This window comes from Alexandromys fortis, unplaced genomic scaffold (genome assembly GCF_014885135.2).
Source record: "Alexandromys fortis isolate MF-2015 unplaced genomic scaffold, M_Fortis_MF-2015_v1.1 scaffold_138, whole genome shotgun sequence".
Lineage (NCBI taxonomy): Eukaryota > Metazoa > Chordata > Mammalia > Rodentia > Cricetidae > Alexandromys > Alexandromys fortis.
In genome coordinates this window covers 1,338,709-1,343,839 of record NW_026068034.1, presented here as the reverse complement: position 1 = coordinate 1,343,839, position 5,131 = coordinate 1,338,709, and the positions used below count along the sequence as shown (strand labels likewise).

Below are 5,131 nucleotides of genomic sequence, written 5' to 3'. Positions count from 1 at the left end.
CTCCCTGGTAAGCCAGCTCGTGGGCTACACAGAATATTAGAAATGGGTTAGAACAATATGTAAGAGCTAGCCAATAAAAAGCTGGACCTAGCCGGGCCAGGCAGTGTTTGAAAGAATACAGTTTCCGTGTAATTATTTCTGGGCATAAGCTAGCCATGAGGGCGGCCGGGTGCCAGGGACGCAGCCCTGCTGCCGCTCCTATTTCAACAGAACATTGTAAAAAAAAGTGCACCAAATCAGCAAACCAAGTTGGAACCATCTTGAGCAGCTGGTACCAAAAACAGGTCTTGAAGTAGCACTATCAGTATCATGACATCATATCACCCAGGTGGAGTTGTTGTGGGACCCCATCTTCTTTTTGAAAACTTCAAAGATTACTGCAGGAAAATTCATTGTTCATTGTGGAAAACTTAAACATTATTTATATATACATATATATATATATATTCAATGAAAGGTATGATAGAGACAAAAGTAGATATGAAGAAAAGTAAAGTTTTTTCTAAATGTTTTTTCTTTCTGTCCCATATCATGGCTCCTGACATGAGACAGGAACTCTGAATTTTTATTTTAACAACGTGTTGGATTTAGAGAGGGTCAGAGCCAGTGTCCAATTCCAAAGCCAGCTCTAAATATTCATAAATACATACATACACACATATCTTTAAATGTATTTGTATCAGTTACCTGATCTCATAAATCAGATTCCTTTTTCTTGATGATCCTTAGGGGATAGTTAATTTTCCTTCTGTCAGCATCCGAACATCCAGGGTCTCTTGAATTTTTTTGAAGATGAGTATTTTCCTGTAAAGATAAGAACAGAACCCTGCCCCAACCCTTATGAAGTTTCCTTACCCTCTGTATGGTTGTCACCATTGTGGATGAGCTGTCATTTCTCTTTTTCAAGAGGTTTCTCCCTTACAAACCATATCTTTATTAATTTTGATGGTATCCATAGTTTTTCTTCTCCTGTGGAAACAAGAGCAAAACCCCTTTCCCAATGTAACACATCTCTTGGCTTCCACTGTGTGATCAAGACATCCTTGAAATAAAATGGCTGATTTAATTCAGAAGACTTTTCTATTATCCAATGTCTTTCTGCTGATGTTGTCCCTTTCTCATTAGCATTAAGAAAATTCAAGGTTAATAAAGCATAATGTAATTTATTTCTGGGAGCATTTTCTACCCCTTTCTATTTATTTAACATATCTTTTATTGTTTGATTTGATCTTTCTATAACTGCCTGACCTGTAGGATTGTGTGGTATACCTTTAACATGCTTAATATTATAATAAGCAAGAAACTGTTTCATACTCCTAGAGACATATGCTGGACCATTATCTGTCTTCATTTGTGGAGGAATACCAATGATGGCCACAACTTCTAATAAATGCATGATTACTGAATCAGCCTTTTCTGAGCTTAAAGCAGTAGCCCAACGAGAACCTGAATGTCAATGGTGTGGTGTACATATTTTAATTTTCCAAATTCTGCAAAGATTTCGTTCCTTTGAGTGCCCTTTGGCTAAGTCCCTGCAAGTAGTAGTGTTTGGTTATAGAAACAGCAAGTAGGGCATCTCCTTATAATATCCTTAGCTTGTTGCCATGTAAAAGAAAACTCTTTCCTTAAACCTTTGCTATTGACATGATTTTTTTAATGAAATTCAGACACTTGCAACATGCTTCCAATCAATAATTGATCAATTTCTGCATTATGTTGTACTAGAGAACCTGGCAGACTGTTGTAGGAGGGGGAATGCATCCGTCCCGCCCAGCTAGCTTAGCTCCAAAATAACCACGTGGAAATTGTATTGATCAAAGCACTGCCTGGCCCATTATCTCCAACCCCTTATTGGCTAACTCTCACATATTAATTTAACCCATCTCCATTAATGTGTATTGCCACTTGACTGTGGCTTACCAGCATAAGTCTAACCAGCGTCCATCTTGGGCAGGAGAAGCATGGCATCTGCCACATTGCCTTCTTCCCAGCATTCTGTTCTGTCTACTCTGCCCACCTAAGGGCTATCCTCTCAAAAGGCCAAGGCAGTCTCTTTATTCAACCAATGAACGCAACATACAAACAGAAGATACTCCTACACCAGCAGACCTGTATGGGTTTGGATGTGTGTTAAGTATACAGGACAAAGCCTAGTCCTGATTATGTCTTGCACCTGGATAAATAATGAAGTCAATTCTGTATCATATGGTATAAATTCAGTGGTTTCAATATGCAAGATAACTCTTTCTGCATATTGTGGATCAGAAACTATATTAAGAGGTTCTTTAAAGTCCCTTAGCACCATGAGAATAGCATATATTTCTGTCTTCTGGGCAGAAATATAAGGGCTTTGTTCCACCTTACCTAATTCTTCTGATTTGTATCCTGCCTTCTCTGATTTGTTTATATCAGTATAAAAGGTGTGGGCTCTAGTTATTGGAGCATCATGTACAATTCAGGGAAGAATCAAAGAAGTTCTCTTTATAAGGTTAAGTCTATCGCTTTTGGGATAATTGCTATTAATTTCTCCCCAAAATTAGCACAAGCTCTTTGCCATGATTCTTCCATAACTTTTTTTATTTCATCAGTAGTGAAAGGCACTATAATCTTGCTGGATCTATACCTGCTAATTGATGAAGTCTCAATTTACCTTTTATAATTAATTCAAAGACTTTTTCTACATAAGTTTTTAATTTTTTACTTGTTTTATGTGGTAAAAAAAAGATCCAAGATGATATCATCCCTCTGCATTAAAATTTCTGTAGGAGAAATTCTGGAAGGCAATATGACTTAGAATACAATTAAGATTTGGATTCACACTATCCACATGTGTCTCCTGTAATTTCTCCTCAGCAATTGTCAATTCCTTTTCTGTTTATGCTGTTAATTCTATGGGACTATTCAAGTCTTTATCACCATCTAACGTTTTGTTTAAATGAATTATTTTTTTTGTATTTCTGATTGAACATGCTCTCTAGACCAGGATGGACTCAATCGCATAGAGGCCTGCCTGCTCATGCCTCCTGAGTGCTGGAATTCTTAAACTGTTGTCCAGATACACACAGGATTTCCTTTTCGAGCTTCTCCAATCACTGATTCAAGCTGGGCTTTTGATGTCCTTTCTTCATTATCCTAAATAGAAGAGTAACAGCAGCAGCCAAGCATTCCTCCGCTTCCACTTGTCTTCATTGCACACATCACTATACACCTTCCATGCTAAGAAAACTATAAAGATAAACTCCAAACAAGGGAAATGGAAAACAAGTTATGGCACGTTTAGTCTAGCTGGAAGGCTCAGGGATTACACATCACCTTCCTAAACTACTCTAGATAAAGGGACTGTATTTTATGTTAACTAAGTCTTGGAAGTAAACCGCTGAGGTCTGTGGGGTCCAGGCTTGCTCCCCGTGGCTGCCGGAACAGCACAAGGCAGAGTCCCCATAGTGGGGTCTCTAGTAGTGGAAAGGTGTGCTTGCTTCATTAGGTTAATACTCCTCTTATCACAGGAAATGTGGACATCTCTCAAAAGCCACAACATAAACCTTTAGTAGATTCAAAACTTGACATCAATTTCCAGCCTCCACCCATGGCTTGGACCCTTCTACAGGTAGGTTCCTACAAGACTACTCCCCTTCGCGTCCGCATGCTGCCCTCACACGGGAGAGGAGTCTGCAGAAGCACACTCAGAATCATCACCCGCTTTATTTTGGAGGAGACTGGGCTCTTCCGGAAGTGGCGATCTTAGTTTCCGAGGGGAAGGTCTTCCTGTACGGACTGGAGACTGATAGTGAGTTCCGCCAGCGCGAACGTCGCCTCCCTCGTTCCTCCCGGTCACAGGTTTGTGGGCTTTGCTCGCGTCTCCCGGCCCCTGTGTTTACCAGAGCCTTCCGTTTCCCCGCGTGGAGAGCCACGTAGCTTCCGGAGCGCAGCTGGGCAGCTTAGGCCAGAGGGTTGCTCGGTTGCGCGCGCCGAGCCGCCCCCTACAGGCGATGCCGAGCCGCCCCCTACAGGCGATGCCCGAGGCTGATGGCAGGAGGAGGGGTGTGTGAACCTCACAGTCGCCTCGAGGCCCAGTGCTGGGAGGGAGGCGCTTTGGAGAGCAGCCCAGCCTGTGCCCAGAGAAGCGACCTTTGTGAGAGGGTCTGAGGCAGTAAGCACCAAGGACAGGCCTCCCTCTTCCCCTTGGGGAAGAATGGCCTCTAGAAGCTGAGTACAGGACTTTGGGCGGTAGAGGAGTCAGGCAGGGTTCAGATGCATGCGCAGGACCCCATGCTGTAGTTAGGGCTTTCTTTCAACCCTAACTTCCTTATGAAGGATCCTGTGACCATTGGGATAGGTTAGAATTGCATTACTGGTGGACAGGGCTCGGGGAGGACGCTCCTGGGGTGCTATTGATGGGGGTGGGGGGGGTCAGAATTAGACTTCTAGGTAGTCAAGTATATGGACATTGGATGTGGTGTTAGAGGCCTTAGACCACCTTCTGTGTTTTGGGTTTTCTTGGGTGTTTTGTTATGAATGACTCGTTTTGGTTAGGGATTCTGGTCTGAGACTCTGGAACTAAATTAGCAAGAAATAGATAGCAAGATAGATCTAGCCAAACCAGCTTTAAAAACATACTCACTTTGGAGATAAACAAATTTTGATAAGTCCACATTACATTGTAAATGGACTACGTTTAAAATATCTGATATTGATAAACTTCAATATGAATTTCATGGTGAAAATGGGTGCTGTGTCTAACTCTTGTAAGATTTTGTAAATGAGTTACACTAAGAGCAAACTGTCTTCAGGCATGCTAAGGGTTCTTCTCCCCATTGTTAAAAACACAAAACCAATTGGGGAGGTGGGGGGAGACACATTTTTTCTCCCTTTTGGAAATCTTAGATTGTGTTTGCTCACTGTGCAATGACCAGAATGAAGAACACAGAATACTTTAAGAGGACAGCGATAATCTCAGTGCACAAGACAGCTGTGCTGCCAGAGCACACCTCTGTAACTGACAGCTTCTTGGCCATAGCTCTCTGTACCCTCTTATATGACATTAGCAACACTAACAATTGAATGTGTATCAAGAACCCATCCCCCCTTTTGTTTTTTTTCTTTTTTCCTTTTTTTTTTTTTTTTTTTTTTT

The 5,131-nt window shown here is 41.6% G+C and overlaps 1 protein-coding gene across 5 annotated transcripts in view; it reads left to right on the top strand.

The window, feature by feature from the left end:
* Window positions 1-5,131, top strand: part of LOC126515323 (probable N-acetyltransferase CML1) — a 108,053-nt gene that overhangs the window by 98,881 nt on the left and 4,041 nt on the right. The window contains exon 1 of one of the 5 annotated variants that reach the window (XM_050164905.1): window positions 3,707-3,837. The exons of the other annotated variants lie outside the window; for them this stretch is intronic. The gene's annotated coding sequence lies outside the window, so the exon portion shown is untranslated. Of the gene's footprint in view, window positions 1-3,706; window positions 3,838-5,131 lie in introns of those variants that run through there. 5 annotated transcript variants of the gene reach the window in all.